Source organism: Melospiza melodia, unplaced genomic scaffold, assembly GCF_035770615.1.
Source record: "Melospiza melodia melodia isolate bMelMel2 unplaced genomic scaffold, bMelMel2.pri scaffold_44, whole genome shotgun sequence".
In the NCBI taxonomy this organism is placed as follows: Eukaryota; Metazoa; Chordata; class Aves; order Passeriformes; family Passerellidae; genus Melospiza; species Melospiza melodia.
The window spans coordinates 2339355-2361846 of record NW_026948761.1 but is presented as its reverse complement, the minus strand read 5'-3'; the positions used below and the strand labels follow the sequence as shown (position 1 = coordinate 2361846).

General features: G+C 38.7%; 1 pseudogene; it reads left to right on the top strand.

The window, feature by feature from the left end:
- The first annotated feature begins 358 nt into the window (after positions 1 to 358).
- Positions 359 to 22074, top strand: LOC134434576 (synaptonemal complex protein 1-like; annotated as a pseudogene).
- The last annotated feature ends 418 nt before the right edge of the window (positions 22075 to 22492 follow it).

The window sequence follows — 22492 nt, the reverse complement described above, 5'->3', positions numbered from 1 at the left end:
TAGCAATGTTTCTGGGGGAGCCATTTACAACACGGGGGGGTTACAGGATGTGAAAAACACCAATCACTTGTTTTTTAAAAATTTAAAAGTAATAAAATGGTTATAAAAATAGCAATATAATTAGAGTAATAATAATTTGGGTAATTTGGATTAATATTTGCGAAAAGCCAATCATAAAATACGCATTTTTCCCACAGGAGGACTGGGCTCCCCCAGTTATTCCCTGCACAGGCGGGACCCCTCCCTTCCCCTCAGAGCTCTCCCGCGCTGAGGGGCCGCTGCCGCTTCCCGCCCTTCGCGCCCGCCCTCAGCGGCCGCCGGGAGCTGGGGCCGCCCCGGCCGCCCTTTTATCGGAGCCATGGAGAAGGAAAACCGCTTTAAATTGTTCATGCCGCCGCGCCTGAGCGCTGGGCAGGTGTCTGCCGGCAGATCCCAGGTAAGCGCTCGGCCGCGGGGCCGCTGAGGGCGGCCCATACCACCCCCCCCCCCCCCCCCCCCACCCGGCCGCCCCCTCGGGCTGTGCCGCTCTGGAGGCCGCGGCTGAGGAGGGGACGGGGGGAAAGCGCAGGGGCCCTTCCCCGGGGACACGGGGACAGTGCTGGGCCCGGGGAGTGCCCCGGCAGAGCCCCGGGCTGGAGCACACACATACCTGCCCCTTGTCCTGGCCTGGAGCGCACACACACGTCCCGGCATAGGCCGGGACGGCTTTTGCACTCGACTCATTTCTGTGCGTGTGCCTTGAGTGGCGTATGCACAGACATCTTCGGTTTGAATTTCAAAGACTTTTGTTGTTGTTTTCTATCAAAACTGAAGGGAATCATCTTCTCGAGTATCCGCTCTGTGTTGTCAGTCCATGTGTGATGTGGGTAATTCAGCCCAGAGAGCGAGCAGGGCTCTGTCGCATGCCGGGCTCTGTGTACAAATCACCAACGGGACGGGACTGCTCAGGAACTGCCTTGAGCTGTTTTATTTTCCAGCATCAGTCTCATGGAATGGTTATGATAATGGGAAGATGCCAGCAGCTCACATCCCAGGCAGCAGACAAAGAACTTAATGTTACAACTTACTTTAAAAGTAAAAAACTTTTAAATACCAATCACACAAAACAAAAGCATATTGACAGCAGTTCTACCCAACCATTATACGCACATGTACCTTTGGTTAAGACAATGCTTGCTTATTTTGAATACAATACCTGCTTGTAAGCCTTAAAACACAATGCACACAGCTCCATTCTTAAGCTTTAAACTTCTTAATACCTCCCTAGATAAACCTTTCTGTAACTTAGGGAGTTATTCTGGCCAAGCGTTAATACACAGACCATTGTTCTATTTGTCCTTACTTTTCTACTTTTTACATAATTTTTCCACTGACCTATCTCATGGCTGCTGCTTGGCTCTGATCACAGTTCTGCTGTCTCTGAGGCCTGCCTTTTGCAGCTTTCCCAAACCCCTCTGATTTTATGGACTCCCATAGGCCCCGCTCAGATCCTCACACTGGCATTGGTGTCTTGGTCTCGCCAGATCAGTTGTGCAGTGAAAATGTTCTGTCCCCACACTGAGTTATGAGAATGCAACAAGTTATTTTTTCATGTCAAAGCTCCTTATGAAATATGTTGAGATTCAAACAGGATATTCTGACATCAGATGAGTTAGCTGTTTACAGGATGAACTTCTGTGACTGAAAAAACTTGTAAAAGAGTATTTTCATGCTGAAACATAATCAGATGTGGTTTAGAAGTGCCCTTTGAAGTAAAGCAAAGAAATATCAACTACTGGTCTTCAAAAAAGTAATTTGTCTCCTTGAGTCCTTTGCCATGCAGCAGTGCCCAGACAGGCAGGAGCTGCTGAGTTCCCTGCATTGAAAGCTCCCCTTTGGCCACAGTCTGTAAATCAAACTGCAGGACACCAACAGTTTGATCAACCACTGGGAAGTAAGAAGTGAGTTCCAAAGCCATTACCAATCCCTTGGGCTTTGAAAATTGTAGGCAGCTGTTTTATTAATGACAAATTCTATTTTCACATTATCTGTAGGGATTCTTTTTCCCTGGATTTTATAATTCCTCTTTACAAATCTGCCCATAAGGAACAAAGAAACTAAAAATTCTTAAATTTGTGCAGGGTTTTAACAGATGCTCAGATGATGAATTTAAGCTCCCATTGGATGTGTCGAGCCGTGGCGAAATCACTGATTCAGGTACGATTGGAATATTTGCCATGCACCTTCTTTAGATTTTTATATATTGTCAAGTTTTAATTTTCATGAGTAGTCCCACAGTTTCCTGTCTGTAACTGTTAAATACAGTTTCACTGTTACTTTTTTTAGAAATACATTGATCAAAATCTCTTCATGTTTCAGATACAATTTCACAGGAAGTGAAACTTTGCTCTGAAGTAGATGAAGAGGTCAGCTAAGTATCAGCTCTGCACATCTCATTCCTTGGGGTCTTTTGAATTTGTTCCCAAACAGTGCCTAAAGCATTATTCAGTAGATATTTGAGGGCTAAAGGAAGTAGTCAGAAGGGAATAATGTTTTCTGTCTCCTGTTTAAAGCTGAATCACTTTAGAGGAGATATTTGTGATTTAGTGAACGTGCCTGGAAACAAATTTTTAAAAATTAAGGTGATTGCAATATTGTTGTTGTTTTTTTCTTTGTTTGAAGTGTCTGCAAAGTCTATGAGATTTAATTAGAGTAAGATTTAAACACTTAACTATCCTTGTGGAACTGCCTCTGAATACTCTGTTGAGGGGCAGAAGGGTTGAAGTCAGAGTATTCTTTGGAAAACTGAAGTGGATTATCCCAATTGCCTGGTCTGGATTTATTTTATCTGTAAAACAATGAATTCAGTGGTTTCCTCAAGCACTGGATTCCTTTCACAGTGTATTTACCAGCAGATCTCTGCTGTAACACAATTCAGTACAGCTCATTTTTTTTGCAATAGCTTCTGTACTTTGCAGCTACAGAACACTGTTTGCTACCACAAAATAAAACACATTTCTTGTGCTCTCTGTGCTGATTTTCATATCCCTGACAACTTTTTAGACTTATTTAATCCTAAGCTATTAAAGTACCATCAGGACTGTAACAAAACTGTGATGCAGCCAAAACAAGGATGGTGTTTGGGGCTGTTGTAAGTGAACCAAAGGGCCCTTGGGGCTCATGTGTTGCTCTCCCTGCCTCGACCACTGGCCCAGCCCTGCTTGTAGGGCACTTTCAAGGTATTCTAAGGGCACAAGGGTGGTGGTTTTCCTTCCTGCTCCGTGTGTGAGCAGAGAACTGCTGGGACACTTGGATATTTATAAATCCCTGGGTCCAGATGGGGTCCATGCCAGGGTGATGAGGGAGCTGGCAGATGAGCTTGCCAAGCCTCTCTCCATCATTTATCAGGAGTTGTGGCTCACTGTGAGGTTCCAGATGATTGGACACTGGCCAGTGTGACACCCATGTACGGAAAAGGTAGGAAGGGGGATCCTGGTAATTCCAGGCCAGTCAGCCTGGCCTCAGTGCCAGGTGAGATAATGGAGCAGTTCCTACTATGTGCTATCACACAGCACTCACAGCATGGCCAGGCTATCAGACCCAGCCAGCAGGGCTTTACCAAGGGTGGGTCATGTCTGACCAACCTGGGCTCCTTATGTGAGCCTGGTGCATGCAGGAAAGGCTGTGGGTGTCGTGTATCTGGGCTCCAGCAAGGCCTTTGGCACTGTCTCCCACAGCACACTCCTGGAGAAGCTGCAGCCAGGGCTGGGACAGGAGCACTCTATGCTGGGCTCAGAACTGGCTGCATGGCTGGGCCAGAGAGTGGTGGTGAATGGTGCTGCATCCAGCTGGCAGCCAGGCACCAGTGCTGTCCCTCAGGGCTGTACTGGGACCAGTTCTGTTCAATATTTTTATAGGCGACATGGATGAGGGCATCGAGTCCTTCATCAGTAAATTTGCAGAGGACACTAAGCTGGGAGCTTGTGTTGATCTATTGGAAGGAAGGAGGGCTCTGCAGAGAGACTTAGATCAGTGGGATGGATAGGCAGAGTCCAGCGGCATGAAGTTCAATCAGTCCAAGTGCTGAGTTCCACATTTTGGCCACAGAAGTCCCCTACAACGTTCCAAGCTGGGGACAGTGTGGCTGGACAGTGCTCAGGCAGAAAAGGCCCTGGGGGTGCTGGTGACAGCCGGTTGAACATGAGCCAGCAGTGTGCCCTGGTGGGCAAGAACGCCAATGGCATCCTGGCCTGGATCAGGAATGGTGTGGCCAGCAGGAGCAGGGAGCTCATTCTGCCCCTGTATGGGCACTGCTGAGGCTGCACCTTGAGTGCTGTGTCCAGTTCTGGGCCCTCAGCTTAGGAAGGACGTTGAGATGCTGGAGCACATCCAGAGGAGGGCAGCAAGGCTGGGGAGGGGTTTGGAACACAAGCCCTGTGAGGAACGTTTGAAGGAGCTGGGGCTGTTTAGCCTGGAGAAGAGGAGGCTCAGGGGTGACCTTATGGCTCTCTGCAGCTTCCTGCAGGGAGGTTGGAGCCAGGTGGGGTAGGTCTCTTCCACTGGGCAGCACTGACAGAACCAGAGGACACAGTCTCAAGAGACAGCAGGGAAGGGATAGGTTGGATATTAGGGAAAAATTTTTCATTAAAAGAATAATGAAGCACTGGAATGCTCTTCCCAGGGAGGTGGTAGAATCTCCATCTCTGTATGTGTTTAAAAAAGCCTGGACATGGCACTTGGTGCTGCAGTTGAAGTGTCAGGGCATAGGTTGGACTCAATGATCTGAGAGGTCTCTTCCAACCTCATTATTCTGTGATTCTGTGATTCTGTGATTCTGTGATTCTGTGATTCTGTGTGTGTCCATGGCAATATCACAGATACTCCTGGGCAAAGTCTCTGAAGCTGCTTTTACTTAACTCAGCAGTGTCTGTCAGAAGGAGAGGACAGAAATGGGGTGAAGAACCTGCTAGAAGGAATTTTGGCTTCACTGATAATTCTGGCAAAATTTTTGTTGATTTTGGTGGACTGCAGTTATCCATGTCTTTAAGCCCATCTATTTGGTGATGTCTGAAGGGGATTTGGGATATTTCATTGTATTTGTTTCTCCTATGTGCTCTGTAATGCCTTTTGATACGTACACAGAGGATGCACAAAGATTTAAACTTGGGCTCCTGATCATATCTAAGCTTATATCACCATCTGTGGAAAAAATATTACTCTTGTGATGTTTCTACGAGATAAATACATTATCTACAACAGTATTAATTAGATATTATATACTATTAATTAGATAGTATTTGAGATTAACTTGTGGAACCTGTTTTAATAGAATCCAGAAACAACGAATGAATTGTTCTCAAAACTCTACAAAGAGGCTGAGAAGATCAAGCAGTGGAATCTGACTGTGGAAAGTGAATTAAACCAGAAAGAAAGAAAACTCCAAGAGAATAGAAAGATTTTTGAAGCACAGAAGAAAGCCATTCAAGAACTGCAGGCCAGTATTGTATAGTGTACATTGAATATATGAAGTTCAATGCTTCCTGATTCAGTTTGACACTTTTATTGATACAATTAAATATTAAAGACTGTTGCAGTTTGGTTTGTGCCTTGAGAAAATGATTATTTTGAGAAGTTGCAGGCACCTGTCCTGTGTGAGGGTGTGTATGAAGAATACACCTGTAAGTGTCTCATTTGCTGGTAAATTATTGTTCATTAATTATTGCATCTTTCATGCAAAAGATGACTCAGCATGTAATACCAGATAAAACAGACTCTGTCTACTGATGCCCCAAATGACTTTTTCATGAGGGATTTGAGAAGTTCAAGTGCATTTCTAATATATTTTTCAATAACAGTGTCTTTTTGCATTTGTTCCCTATGAAATCAGTTTGAAAATGAGAAACTCCATTTGAAACTGGAAGGTGAGATATGTGAAAATAAAGATCTCTTGAAAGAGTAAGTAATAGAACCAAGGATATATTTTTGTGGTGGAAATAATCCGTTTCCATGTGGGCAGTTTTATGTAGCTGTTTAATTTTGAAGGTCATTTCCATTGTTACTCCTTAGGTACACAAAGCACTGTGCACTCCTGTGCAAACATGATATTTTTCCCTCCTTTAGAGCTGCTGCTTCAAGGCATCTGTGTAATCTGCTCAAGGAAACCTTCACTCACTTCACAGAGAAGACCAGCAAATGTAAATGCTTTTTTAGCTTTTATTTATCAGAGTAAATGTACTTCTAGCTTGCTCTAAATTCACAAACAGAAGAAAGAAGAAGAAATTTCTCGTGCTGTTCAGAAAAGTTCTCCAGCTGAGATTGACTGGATGTGGCTCTCAGAATGAGAAATGAATTTTAAGTGGCTCACAAAATTGGAAGTGAAGCCCCAGGTCTAACAGACTTGTGGTTTGTAATGCTAAATGCAGAGGGCTTTTGAAGGCAGTGAGATTGTTTGCTGCAAGGTTGCCAGCCTGGGAGCTCTTTGGGTGCCCAAACAGTGCTCCAGGTTTGAGGCAGTGCCCACAGCCCCGACTGGCACTGGAGCCACTGCAGGGCAGGGCAGGGCTCCCCAAGGCTGCTCAGCCCATTGAAGCTTTGCAGTCCCAGCCACACTCTGGGAATATATTCAGACATGAGAAGTGACACTTCATGCCTGGTTTTAGGCAGTAGAATCTACTCTGAATTCCCAGCACTCTGGGATTTCCAGAGCTGACATTTCCTGTTTTCAGCCATACACATTTATGGGGAAAAAAGGTCTGAACCCCAAGGTGTAATGAGTAACTGGAATTCTTCTCATGAAACGGAACAAGCCAAGACAGTTGGATAACTTATTGAAGTTTAAATTCTTGAGGTTTTAAAATATGTTCTTGATTGGAAATCCTACTTTATATGCAACTTAGAATTGGTATTATAATCATTAGAATTTTACTAACTTGATCCTGGATACTTAAATGTCTGTTTCTTTTTAGCCTTAATTCTAGAAACACTTGTATATAGTTGTACTGTTCTTTTTTGATAGCTGTTTCTGTTACTGTTCTCTTTTTAATTGTTTTCTTAGGAAAAAATAGTATCAATTACAAAAGTGAAAGGAAAGAAGGAAAATATGGACCTGGAGTGTTGTTGCAATTTTATAATGACAGCTCTGTGGTTATAGGTATCTGCTGATAGGAAGAAATTCAGTGCTAAACCCTAGATTACAGTTTATCAATACTAACAGTTATGATACATTATTATTAAACAGCATTAATACTATAATAATTAATATGGTCACATAAACTGATCCAGAATTACACTTTTCACAGAAAAAAATATCTTAGGAAGGAAATTTAAAAGCTGAGCTTGCTCAGTGTTTCAATGAAATACACATTTTCCCTAGATTCTGTAACTTCTGGCACCATGTTTCATAATGACTTATTTAATAAGAATGGAGCTGAGAATTCCTTTTTGAATTCATTTTGCTGATTAAGTATAATGACTTGGGCAGCTGGCATTCTTGTTCAAAAGAAAAACTTTCTCATATGTTCTTGCTTTGATAGATGAACAGGAAAAGGAAGTTACAATACAATTGTATGAGGAACTTCACAGCAACATAGAAGTAAGTTACCAAGCTCGATGAAAGGAATGTGAGTTATGTGAGCTGAGCTGAGTTCCATGTTTATGTTGGGATACTGTTTTTATCCATCCTGTGTGGGTATCATGTCATGTGTGATGCAGGAAGTTGGGTTTTCAATCCCTTTTCAAGAATTATTTTTGTGTTCTATCAAACACATTCAATGGAGAAGGTGCAGCAGTGTGTGGGATGTAGATCCCTGTGATCTGTGGGATGTGTGCTTAGTGCTGGGTCACTGCCACAACTTCTGGCTTCTTTCTGGGCTCTGTTTCATCTCCCTGCTGGTTCCTCAGAATGGCTGAGGTGGGCAGCAGCCCCTGGGGAAGTTCCAGGGTTTCCAGTATTGAATTTCAAATATTAAATTTTGTTTTTAGAGAATGACAGTGGCATTTGAAGAGCTTTGTGTGCAAGCAGAGAACGACAGATTGGAAATGAGTTTCAAATGTGAGAATTCTGTTTATTGAGTTTATGCAGCTGGCTCAGTTTTGTACTTCATAGCTTGTGTTACACATGCAGTGTCAGGGCAGAGAAATGTGAAGGGCTGGAATGGTGAGCAGCTCACACTGAGACACTGGGACCCTTCTTTTATTCATGCTGCCTTTGGTCACTGCCTGGCCCTTTCTGTTGCTGTTCCACTGGGCCAAAGCTGGAACTTTATTTCTCAAACAGTCACTCAAAATTGAAGTTTTGTCTGTGAAGTACAGTCTAAAGATCAATACTTACTTCCCATAGTTTGTTTATTTAAATGACAATGCACTAGTGTATAGCTACAGAAACTTTAGCTAAATGCTCTCTCTCTGTATGTATAGCCTGCTATGTTCCTGTTTCATTCTCACATGCTCTTTTCTGTTTGTATTTTGATTATAAAATCAAACATTGCCTCAGCAATTACTCTTGGGAAACAAATGGTACAGCTGTACAATTCCAAGCAGTCTTAAAGTGGAAGTTATATTGAACTTGGAGTATATTTCAGCTAGAATGTTAACTATGGATGTTACTGTATTTCCAAAGTAAAAGAAGAAGCAAAAAAAGTGGACAAGTTTGAGAAAGACTGCAAACTGGAAGTCAGTCAAAAGGAAAAGCAGGTTTGCTCATTTTACCATCTAACATGTAGAGCTTTATTTGTGCCTAAAGGGGCAATGCAAGAGCCAAGAAGTGTTTCTGGGTATTAGTAAAAAAGACAAAATAACATCTGAAGCTGCATTTAAGTCAAATTCCGCTAAGTTTAGTGGTGTTTCAGTACCTTTAGTCTCCTGGAATTTATGGTTTGATTTTGAATTGGAGAACTTTTTTGTTTAGAGTTATGTGACTTGATCAATATTTGGCTAAGATTATATCTAAACAAATATTATCTATCTGTCTTTCTGTCTGTCTGTCTTTCTGTCTATCTATCTATCTATCTATCTATCTATCTATCTATCTATCTATCTATCTATCTATCTATCTATCTATCATCTATCTCTGTTTGTCTATCTATCTGTCTAATCTAACTTGAATGACAGCAAAATGGCTGCTTATTATACCTGGATACAAATGAAAATTAATATCTGTCCCTTTTCCAGACTTAATAATGATACTTCTTGCATTTTTCTAGATTTCAGCTCTTACCATACAGAGAGATGAAAAAGATGATGTCATAAAAGACATCGAGGCTCAGCTGCAGACATCACAAAATAAGATTGCTGACTTAATGGAAGCAAAATGTAAGAGTTCTGCCTGCTGTGTTTAAATGTAATTGTTTATAGAATTTCAATGTAGTTGTTTATGAATATTTATTTATTATACGTAATTGTTTATAGAAGCATAGGAAACAGGGCCATGATAGTCTTATTCTGTTGCTGGTTGGCAGCAGAGTTTTGGGGCCTTGAAGGCCTTATTTTTGTTTGGAACAGGAGCTGCTCATGTGGGAGCAGGACTGGCAGGGCAGTTTTTAGGGTGAGTCAAGCAGTGAGAGCTTTTGAAAATTACAAGGGAAAAATATGTTGCTTCAGTTTTGCAAATGTACAGTCAGGCAGATGACACTGAGGGAACTTACTTTTCAGAACTTGATTGCCAATACTTTTAAGCCATCTATATTCAAATTTTATATATTATTTTATAGTATATGATGTCAGTACCATTGGTCTTTGTTACATTCTTTAAATGTATGTAATTTTCCACTTTTAACAGCATTTTTTAGTAAATATCCTATTTTTTAAAATATAAACATCATTTTTTGTTTAGTACATAATGAAGAAATGTTAAAGGGATCCCAGGGCAGTAAAGAACATTTGAGGGCAGAGCTGGAAGAGGGTAAAATTTCATTGCAAAAGGCAGAGGTACCCCTTGCTTGTAGTTTTACAGTAGAAATAGATTAGATGAGTATTTGCATAAATAATTATGGATACTTTGGACATGAAACAGCTGTAGCTGTTTGTTGCAAAAGATGTTTAGAAACGATATCATGTCTTGAAGGTTGCTCAGAAGAACTTGGAAACTGAATTCCAAACTACAGTGAAAACATTAATTCAGGTCACTGGATAAAAGGAAGAGCAGGAGGAAGAATGTAAAAAACTGAAGGCTTTGCTTGCAGCCCTGACAGAGGAGTTTGAGACTTCTGTTGCCAATTTGAAAAGTTTGCAAAATAGGCAAATGAATGAGTTTAAATTCCAGGAGTGATCTTACAGGTTGCAGTCTATGACAAAATCAAGAACAACTGGAAATGAAGCTGAAATTTGGAGGTTTCTTTCACACAGTGGTCTAAATGCAGAGAACTTAATGTAATTTTTTTTTGTTTGTGATAGTTGATACTGTATAAAAAGTAAATTTTTGTCCCCTTCAACTTTCATAATTCTGTCTTTAAGAAATACAGATTTCTTAAAGGTAGGTATATATTTGTTTACTTTTATGTCTGCTGTTCTGAGGTTGTACAAGTGAAATTTGATATGTATTGCAGGCAGATATCTCATCTGCCTGGTGAAAGGTAAATGTTCTTAAAGTGCTTGTGGTAAGACTTTGTCTTATTGTCCTTGAAGTTTCAAATGCAGTGCTTTGTACTCTACATTTGGGGTTTTTAATTTACCATTTCCTTAGATTAAAGAAATCTGAAGATGATTCAAAGCTGCTTACCTTGGAGCTCCAGAATAAATCTGCTGAACTGGGTAAGGCTTGTAGAAAGGCAGAAAATGAGCTGGGCAGTAATAAAAATGTTTTCTGCTCTTTTCTGGAAATGGACTGTCTCTGGTAGTTGGGAAGTGATTTTACATTACCTGTACCTGTCAGGAAGGCCTGGATTTATTTTTACTCGGCTGAACCCTTTTCTTTGGGGCTCATTGGTGCTGGCAGCAGCCACAGGGCAGTGCTGTGCACAGCTCCAATAGTCAGACCATTCATGCATGAATTCCTCTGGAGGTAATTTTGGTTTGCAACTCAGAGCAGCAGCACTGCAGGTGCCAGGAGTGACTTCTGCAGCAGAGATAAAACCCTCCCATGGAGGTTTCTGTGACCCTCCCCATGCTGGAAGTGGAATGATGCTGGCAGGGATTGTCTTTAAATATCATCAATTTGATACCCTGTGGTTTCTAGGGATGTGCTCCTTAGTCCCCAGAGTAAGCGCTCTGTCTTGCCATTGAGAACTTGCAAAAAATACCAGAATTGTGGATGTGCACATAGAAACCATCTCGAAGTTAGTAACAACTGGTTTCCTTTCTCAGCATATCCATCTGATACCTTCAGCAGTTCAGATTTTTTTTCTGGAACAATGCAGGTGCATCAATACTTGGAGAATACTCTAGTCTTACAGTCCATGGTTTATTTGAAGCTATATTTGTGGAAAACATAATGGGCTCTAAATTTTATTTAGGGTAAATATTTAGTTTCTCTTCAGATATAGATTTGCTAATGTCTGAATCATTTCCTCAAGTCTACATTTAGATTAAGTCATAAATTAGCTTTTCAGTTTCTTAACTTAATCCAACAAGTTTTGAGAACTGGGTATTGCAAAAGGGGAAATGTTTTATACTGCCTGCTAAATATGAAAAATCATTTATGTTCCGTTCATTTTACATTCCATGTGCTGTAGAAGAGATGACTAAAGTGAAATGTGATAAAGAAGTGCAACTTGAAGAGCTGTCAGAAACTCTGGTAAATGTTCATTTTATTAATCTCATGGCATTTGCTCTTCATATGAAATTCCTCTTGCTTTGTAAGTATCTTAAATGCCTTAAATAAACTCCATCTAGTCAACCTTAACATTTCTACTAAACTTTCTCACATACAATTTCAGTGTTTTCTTTGAAGAACTTCTTTATTGCCTCTGTTTTTCTTGTCTCCTGTGCTTTTGGTTTTTCTTGTCTCCCATGTTTTTGGTTTTCCTTATCAATTTTTTTGGTTATTTCCTTCTTTGTTCATGCCCATTCAAAGGCCACTCCCTCTGGATATAAAGTTTTCTCATTTTTTCTTCCTTCCAGGAAGGTAATTAACTCTGGCCTCTGTGAACCCTGCTGTGCTGTGACACAGGCCCATTTTCTGTCACAGCAGTCTAAGCTATATGAAATACACTCTTAACAGAGGTTTATTTTCATTATGATTTTATATTTACAAGTCTAACAAGAATCCATATCAACTAAAGTTAAGATAGTCTGAAATCATGTGTGCATTTTACTGTGTCTGCTTGTTGTTATAATCTGTGCATTGAGTGTTCTGAACTGAGTTTCACTCATTTTCTAAAATGGGTAAATTGGAGGACTTTTATTGAAGAAGAATCTTGAGGCTACTGTAGAAAATATGCAGAGAGAGAAAAATGTGGAGAGATAAATGAAAATGCTCTCCAGATGAGAGAGGTCTGAAGCAGGGCAACAGTAACATGTTTTTAGAAATAGTGAAGTTACACATCATGACTTGGATTCAAGTTTATACATAAGAAACAGCACCCAGAGCAGGGTCCCACCCTAATTGTGCAGCCCAGGTAATGAAACTCACAGCAGGGGACAGACATGAACAGCACCGGTGTCACAGTCCACTGTCTCACACCACTTCCAGATCCCAGCAGAGACTGGAAAGATCCAAACTGGATAATCCATGGCATGGATGTTTTTGGGTTCTTCTGAAAGCCTTGTGCTCTTAGCTCACGTCTAAAAACCTCCAGCAGTTGGAGTTTGCACATGGATACTGAAAACTCTTCCTTTCCATTTTGCAGAAAGAATTGCAGGATTTGAAAGCACAGCTGACATTTACAGCTGAGAAGGAACAAGATTATTTAAAGCAGCTTGTGACTCTGAAAACAGATCTTGAACAAGAGGCGTATGACCATTTTGAAAATATAATATTGGATTAGTTTTGGTGTAATATAGAAGTTGCTTTAATCCACAGTGAAATGAACTATGATTGTTTTCTAATGGAAGTTTTGAACCACATATGTGCCATTAATTATATACTTACATTTCTAAATTCCACTTTCTCTATTTGTATGTATTCTATGGCATATGTAGTTGTTCCGTATCTCTCTGACTTATTTAACAAGAAGAGCAAGTTTCTGAATTCATTGCTAATCTTGCTTTGAACTACATCACCTTCACTAACCATTATATTTATATAAAAGTTGACTCTGAGTTTCTTTCCTTCTTCTGTCCCCTTTTTACATCTCTTTGACTCTGCTGCAAAGCTTATATTTGTAGATAAAGGCCTGGACTTTTTTTCAGCATGGAATAACACTTGATAATGGGTAAGTTTAATTTAAAAGGAGATTCAAAATGCATCTTCTTATTCCTCTTGGCCATTTGGTTTAAATTAGGTTAAAGAATGAACAGCTAACAGTGTATCTCAGTAAGCTTTCACTAGAGAAAGAACAAACAGCACAAGAGAAAAATGCTGTGGCTGCAGAACTCCAGAAGCTGCAAGAACAACAAGAGGCAAGTTGTAAACTTCCAGCTTTCTTGAAAGGACAACACTCAATTTGACAAATGACTCAGTTTCACAAATTAGATGATGAGCTGCAACATGACTTGGGTCTGTAGAGTACCTGAGCTATTTTTTGTATTTGAATTGGAAAGGAAGTATATTACACTTCTGAACAAGGCAGGTCAGTGTGCTCTGGATGTATTTGAATTTTTTAAGAAGTCACTTTGAATTTTATTTCTTTGCTGACACGTGGGTCTTTATTTAGGATAGTAAGAAAGAAGAAGAAAATACAAAGCAGTTAGTTGAAAACCTAGAAGAGGCAAATAGCCAGCTAAGGCAAGTAAAAACAAATAATAATAACTGATATTGTTCAAGGAAGTAGACTCAGTTTGTTCTGTTCATATGCTGCTTTCTGGGATTTTTTGATTAATGTTTTTCTAGATTACATAGTTAAACAGAAACTATTCAGAATTGCTGTTGGCCAAGTACAAATTGTCTCAGATTAGAAATACCAATGGCTGCAGGAACAATGTTTGCCATCATTTTGTATTACACGGTAGGAGCTGTCTTGTTTTGCATTAGACATCTCAGGTGTGAAAGAAATTAAAATGGAAACTGAAGGTTATGGATTAAATGTGACAAGGCAAAACTGGATCAGAGTTACTCTCTGTATCCTCCCCAGTTCAACAGACAGGCAGCTCCCATGTTTCACAGCTGCATTGCAATAGTCCAGGTCAGGATGTATCTTCCTTGGGGTCCTGGAACATCTTTTCCTACTTAAAAGAAGTATGGACAGTTCACATATTGACTTACTGGGCATGTTGCTGCATTTTAAGAACATTTTCGTTGAGCAGGTTATGAAGTTCACATCAACAATAGCAGCTCTTTTCAGAAAATAAAATATGGGTTTATTAGAAGTACTGAAAATAAGTTAAAGGCAATAAGGAAATATTTACTAATGCTTGTTAATTTGGCACTTAGAAATGAACTGGAGTCTTTGAAGGAGAAAATGGCAAAGCCAGGTGAAGAGATGAAAAGTACACTGGATGAAAGAGAAGAAAATGTATGTCATGTGTCAGGAAAATATCTTACAGAACCTGCAGGGCAGCATTCAATGTAAAATCTTTGTTGGGGTTTTTTCTGCAAAGCTCTGCCTGGGGGATGTGATCTCTGCCAGAGGTTTCTTCTTTCCCAGCTGCTGCCAGCTGTGCCATTGTGTGTCCACATGTGAGCCCTGGTATTTCAAAAGACAAGCACAGTCACTGGGATGTTCACTCTGTGCTGGAAGTTTAATATTAAAGATTTATTTGTTTGTTTTCAGGCAAACAGAGAACCTGCTTTTGTTTTTTCATATACCCACTCAGTGATGGATGGGCTCTGGATTAGCTTTTTTTATGTAGTGTGAGTTTGAGCTTAAATAGATTCAAACACTTTACTTTTCTTTCTATTGGTTCAAAGCAACCTGGGGTTTTTAGCAAATTTCAAAATTTCATTGTAAAAGTCAAAGATTTGCAATTTAATTTCAGGTTAAGAGAACTGAAAATGAAATTTCAAGAAAGGAAAAGCCATTGAAGATTCTAGAAAATAATTGGGAAAATTCATTTTTTCATGGATGTAGGGAACTTCATACAAGTGCATTTTTTAAATTGTGAAGATCTTGGGGTTTTTTTCTTCTTCTTTCTTAACTCCATAACCACTAAAGAACTGGTTCACTGCTATTAATTAACATCTTATGGTACTTTATGGCTAAAACTCTGAATATTCTAACATGTCAGCTGGTGTTTCAGTCCCATTGGAACAAACCAGACTGGTGCAAGGGCAGGTTTGAGAACATCTGCAGGAATTGCTCACATAGGGAGCCATTTGTAGAACTTACTAATTCATGTCTGAAATATCTCTTTCAGATTAATAATTTAAAGAAACACATGGAAAATAAAACCAAATGCATTGAAGAGTTGCAGCAGGAGGTGTGTTGAGATTTTAAATGTCACAAATACATAAATACATTATAGTTTGGGTTGCTTTTCAGCAGGTTTGGGTCTGCTGTGATGTCTTTAGATACACCTATGTAATTTAAAAATTCTCCTTTCTTATCCTAACCCTGAGCAAACCTAGGGAGTCATCTTAGGGATCACTTAATTTGTTAAATGAGCCTTAATTTGAAAAAAACAATTACAAAAATAGTATCTTTAATAAACTTCTACTCTTTTTCATTTAGTGCATAGTGTTATTTATGTACTTGTAATGAGTATCTCAGTTACCACTAGTAGAAAAGAATTCTGCATGGCACAAACTGTAGTAACTTCACTGTAAAAATAAATAACTTGTGGTTTTGGTCATGAACATCTTCACACCTTTTGTCAGCAGCGTCTTAGTTTTAATTCCCATTCTGCACCTCATTTGTTATTCCCTGCTGCTGCTCAGGAGGAGCCTTTCTGAAGGTCATAAAGAAACAGTAATTATCACAGAAATTAGCTGAACATTCATTTGTTTGAAGAATTGTTCTGGAACCTGAGCTGCACAACAGAGAGTTATTTGCCTGATGAAAGCTGGAATTTCTTGATGCAGTTAAACCATGACATAATTCTATTAATTTATTAAGGTACAGTGCTTGTTTTGTTTAATTTCAACAGAATAAGGTGCTGAAAAAGAAAATTACTGCAGAAAGCAAGAAAAGCAATACTTATGAAGGGAAGATTGGTTTAAATAACATCATGTAGAAGATGAGGTGAGTGTTTTTAAGTCCCACTGTAAATAATGATAATACTTATTAAATACATTCTGAACTGGTTTTTGGATCTGGGATACAGACTTTGCAGGAATGATCTCATAGTTTTTAGAAGATGCTTCCATTTTTAATCATTGGGCACTGACTATTGGACATTTAAGAGATGGATTCACATTGCAATTGATTGTGTTTTTAATCTGTTCCTTACTTTTTTTTTCTTTTGTTGATAGTGGACTGAACAGGATTCAGCAACTTCATTGTAACAGAAAAGCATTTAAAAGACATATATATATATATATATATATATATATATATATATATATATATAACTCTTTTTAGGCTGTTCTTTAAATGTGTTCTGCAGTGGCAATCCCTCTGATGGGAATATTGTGTCCAGCTTTGGGTACTGCACATGAAGAAAAGTGAAGTTTTTGAGGATGTTCATATGATAAACTTAAAAGGAAAAACTGTAAGGATAAACTTAAAAGGAAAAAATCAAAATGAACAGCTGGGAGGAAAATGTACCATAAAACCTGTGAAAATCTGATACAGATTTACAAGAGAGGGAATAAAATCTCCATCTGTATTTGTTTTTTCCAAGGCATTCACAGCATTTAGGGTGACTGCTTAGGGCAGTCTTCCCCATTGTGCTGTTGCCATTGCTCCTTTGAGTATTTTCTAACTCACTTCAGGCCAAAGTTCAACTCTTTATTAAAAAAAGCTGAACTTTAAATAGGAAACACTTGAATCATTAACCTGAAAAGTAACAATGTGTTGTGTGTTTGTGCTCAAAAATAAGAGGTAAGAAAAAAATCATCAACATAGTAATTCCTAAACAAATAACAGCAGCAATTCTACTTTCTCCAAAGGTGAATAAATTGCAGTTAGAGATGGAAAATATGAACAAGCAACATAAGGAAGAAGTTGACATCTATCAAAAAGACATAGAAACAAGAAAAGTAAATGAAAATAAACTTCGTGAAGAGGTGAGAGGTGTTAAATTTTACTGCAATTTAATTTTTTTTAATTTAAAATGTTTTTATGAAACTTTATTGGCCAGAGTTCTTGCTCTTACTTTTCAGATATAAATGGAACTTGTTGTGAATCCCTTTGAGCAAAGCTTTAGTACATTAGGTGTTTAGGTTGAAGTATTTGAATATGTCTTTGAAAATGAGAACTCCATTAAAAATTCTTTCTTTCAAGATATAGTTCAAAGAAATTCCACCCTTGGTATAAAGTCAGCCCAGTTAAATTAGATTATAACTTCTCCCACATTAGGATTTTTCCGCCCACACTTTTTTTAAGGCAATGCTAAGAAATATTAGGGCAGAGGGCTTGAAATGGCCTTTTGGTTTGCAGTGAGCTTGCCTGCCACGGCTGTACCTTTGATCTTGCCCATGTTAACAATCTGCAGAAAAGATGAGGGATTGGAAAGGGATCTTAAAAGCAAATGAAGCTCAAGTGGGACTGCAAACTTTGCACCCACAGGGGGAAGAAGAAATTAAGATTTAAAAGAAATATATTATTGTGTTGATGAATTAAATGCAATTTATTACTGACAGGTAGAAAAGATGAGGTTGCTTTGTGAGGAAACTGCAATGATACAGAGAGAAACTGATGCCAGATGTCAGCACAAGATAACTGAGATGGTGGCACTGATGGAAAAGCACAAGGTCAGAGATTTTCCTGCTTGGTGTGGTTTGCAGTGGGTGATACCATGTCAATACCATGTTTATAACTTGTGACACCACATTAATGACCTTTCAAAAGCAGAAACAGGCCTGAGTCTGGGAAAAGGAAGCTGAACACATGCTGGACTTTGCATCATCTAAAATCAAATTCATTTGAAGATTATGAACACATTCCTATGGGCAGATAAATTCCATTCATCTAAACTTCTGGGATTTTTATATTTTTTTTCAATTCAGGCTTCCTTTGATACCATGTGAATGCAATATATTTTAGTATCAGTTTGGCTCTTTCTCTGAGGTTACTTAGTGACTGTCAGCAGTTTAGCCTGACACATTTTAGTTTACCTTTCTATTCCTCGTTTTGCAATATCTTTAGCAGATACATTAATAAAGATAGCACAGCTGGCTTAGTGCTGAGCACATATTGCTGCACAGAAATAAAGCACTCTCTGCCAGTCCACAAAATAATACTTGAATTGAGCATTTCCTGTTTTACAGTTTCTGCAGAAGCATCAATGCATCTTTTCTTTCTGAAGCTTAAGGGCCTGGTTTGAAAAAAATGTTTTAAGGCTGGATAACTCTATAATTGCAACATTTAGTCACATGTTTTGAGTTTGTTGTTGGTTTGGTTTTTTTAACACAGAATGAATATGATAAAATGGTTGAAGAAAAAGATGCAGAGTTAAAAGTATATAAAATGAAACAGCAAAAGCAGTTCTCATCAGAAAGAGCACTGGTAAGGAGCACTTTGCAATGGTCAATAATTCAGTGAAGGGGCTGATGTCCCTGTGTAGTGGTTTTATACTGGCTAAGTGCAGGCACACACAAAAAAACATTCAGTCATTTTTCTCTGCTGTAGTTGAGCAGAGGAGGGGAAAGAAAAATTCAAGGACTGAGTTCAGGTAAGGATTAGGAAAAACACTTTGAGGGTAAAGCAGATTGAAACTTAAATAGTATAAAATAATAATTATTAATAGAATTAAAAGTGAGTAATGAGAATTAATATAAACCTTTAAAACATCTTTTTTCCCAATCCCTCTCTCTTGTCCACTGTCAGTACAGAGAGACAAAAGATGCGATCTTCAGTCAGTTTGTGACTTCTAAAATCTTTTTTCAGTTTGCTTAGAGAGTTCCTTTTCCTGCTGTGCTCTGGGGTCTTTCCCACCACAGACAGTTCTCTGGGAACTTTTCCAGTGTGCTTTTAATTTTTACCAGTAGCAGTGCCACCCAACCCGCTGCGAAAGATCTTATTCTGGGCACTAAAAACTCAAAATGTTTCTAAAAATAAATTGCAGTAGCAGTGTGTTTGTGTCTGCTCTTCCAGATAGTGTGTCATGTTCTGACTTCCCACTTTGATTAGGAAACTTTTGTTTTAAATATTTAGATTGTGCCCTCTCACCCCTGCTCTCCCAAGGGTTTTAAGGTATTACCTTGAACACTTCTGATCAAGTACCTGTTTCTTACAGTGCTTCAGTCTTTGTTAAACAAGCTAAAGCAAAGCTTCAAGTATAGGGCTGAAAAGCACATAGAATTACCTTGTGTATCTAATGAGTGTCCCTGTTAATTACTGTCTCACCTGGGACTGTTTTCCTTTTTCTGGGCTGTGCAGAGTTAACCCTGTCCTTTATTTAATGGTTTGTAGGAAAATGAGCTGTCATGTTTGAAAAGGGAACTGTCCTCCCTTAAGGAACAACTGAAAGCAGAAATGGAAGAAAAGGTGGAGTTTTTTATTCCCTGAGCAGTGGGGGTGACAGGTGTGGCCTGGGCTTGTGCTGTGGGAGGAGTTGGGTAAGAAATGAAACTGAACAGAAAAACAGTGACTTTGGAATGCTGGGCTTGTGCTAAATCTGGTCATAGATTTGTGTGAACTTTGTAACGGTCTGTGATTATAGATTATATATAAATAAACAAACAACAAAACAAAACTCTCCCTTATTTTTGGTAATTTTAACTAGCTAAAGCAAAAAAGTTCCCTAAACTGCAGAGTTTTTTCAGTGACTTTTGAATGCTGGGGTTGTACCAAACCTGGTCATATTTTTGTGTGAACTTTGTAACAGTCTGTGATTATAGACTGTGCTCTGTCATTACACCAAGAAGATTTTTAACAACTGAATTCAAATAAATATTTCCTTGCTGTCACATAACTCTTTGTAGGAGAATCTTGTAAAAGAGCACTCTGGCAGTATGAATGCTGAAAGTGAAAAGAAACACAAGGTAACTTGAACTTTTTAATTGCTTTTAGAATTTGGGAGTGTTTATATGTGTAGAATCAATTGAAGTGCCATGAGAATTTATTTGCATTCAACAAAAGACATTGGAATGCTTTTGACTTCAAACTTTTTAAATTATAGAAAATACAAACTTATGTTCCTGGGACTCCTAAACCTTGTTTAGATCTATACAGTGAATCTATTCATGTAAAAAATAGAAAGTCTCCAAATTATATTCCTAAAATTAAAAAAAAAAAAAAAAAAAGTAAAAATAAAAAATGTGTTCTTCAGAACAGGAAGTCCCTTGGACAGTCCAACATTGAAGTTTTGTAACTCCTAACAGTGAATTTTTCTTGTTGCATTTTTCTGCCTGTATTTCTTACTTCTCTGTAGATGATTTTTTTTTTTTCCCCCGGGATAAGAAGGGATTTTAAAGGGTCACACCATTCCATGGAGATATTAGACAGCAGTTTCTGGAAGGGCTCCCAGTGTGTAATTTTTCTTGCTCAGTTGCTGATTTTTTATGTCTCTAGAATTATTTTACATAGTCTTACAAGTGTCCATTTGTAAAGGCACTTTTCCTCTATGGAAGAGAAAAAACCTGATGTAGCTGTAAAAATGGTCAAAGTATCAAAGTAGTCCTGACTGCAGAACTGACCCTTCTTCCTGTCAGGAGTTCACTTGTGGTTTTCACATTGGAACAATGGAATCCAGCACCATTTTGATGTTATCTGTCTAAAAAAGGACTGCACTGGACCATTCAATGCTTCTCTGTTTAACTTCTAATGAAAAAACTATTTTAAGTAACACCAATCTTGATATAGCTATCAATCTTTCTCTGAAATCCTTTTCCTGCAGTTTTGTTTGTTCCCATTTTCTTTGATGTTTGATAGAGTCCAATGTAGTGGCTACAGTTCAGAATAACCTGAATTTCTGCAGACAAGCATGGAGAACTTAAATACAATGTGCCATGAAACTCAGCTCTTCCATAGCTTCCCTTCATTCTCCTCATTTGGCAACAAAAAAATTATAAGAAATGATATTTCCACCCCTCCCCACTTTGTTTGGGTCTTTGCTCCGTGTTTGGATGGAAAGATCAGAGTTCCACCATTTCTGTCAGGTGAATTCTTGGACATTCACACTGTAAACTGGGTCCAGAGTTTGGCTTTAGATTCCATACTTACCCCATAAAATATAATCTAAAAAGAGAAACATTTTCTTTCCCAGACATATGTTATAAAGACTCCTCCAGTGGATAAAATGCAGAGTGGAAGAAGCACAAACCTGCCTGCAGAGCAGAGCAGCAGGAAAAAGCAGAAAGTGCTTGTGCAGCTGGACACTGAGTCAGACAGCTCTGAGCACACTGACCTCCTGGTAAGAGTCAGAGAACAAATCATGTGCTGAGCAGCTCTTTGTGCTCACTGCTGGGGCTGAGAATGGAAATAAAGAGTTTGGGCTTCCACATTCCAGCCAATATTTATGTGTATATTTTTAATTTATTGGTTCTTTCTGGAATTGTCATTGTATGTACATAATTAACATTCTTTTTATTGAACTGTTATGCCTCATAATGACATCTTAACTTTTTTTTTCATGGTTTAATATCCTTAGGGGAAAGAAAAAGTATTTTTAATATAGTGTGACTAAGTAACTTTCTAATTTATTACAGCATAGTCTCGGAAGAAGAAATGTTTAAAAATTTGTACAAAGATTATCCACAAGCTTCACAATTACATTCCACAGCACCACAAAAGGTATGTTAGCCTTTCCTAAGATTAAACCAAGCAGTTAATCAGATTGTTTACAGAAACTAAAGGATGGCTTTATTTTCCTTCCCAGAGCCCAGCTCCATGCAGTGTGAAATCTCCAGGCTCTGCTCTGAAACTCAAAACCATGAGGAGAATGTGCGAGGCGGGCTGAACTGTGCTCTCCAAAATGGATAGGAGAAGGAAAATTAAAGACACTGTAAAGCTCTTTGCTTAAAATGCAGAAATGCCCAGTGCCCTGGCACTGCTTGCAGGGTTGTTTTTCTCTCAGAGTTGGTGCTTTGTTGCATTTTTCTGTCATACTCAGTGTGTTTAATACTGTGTTCATTCCTTTACACATATAAACTTTATAGATCCATAACTGCAACCCCTGCAGAGCATCTTCCACCTTTCCTCCCTTGTGCTGCAAAATGTTGGGACACAAATTGGCCACTTTTAAATTTGGAAATAAAGAGAACTACATAGAACTACATAGAAAGTTGTTTCAAAGCTGTTTCTAGCATTAGAAATTCTAGTTTTAAATAATTTCTGTTCTTTTACATTTACTCTGTTTCTCTTAACACATAAATACTTAGTGGAGAAAATGTAGCTGTTAAATGTATGTTCTTTTACTGAAGTCCTCTTGCTTTTTCCTG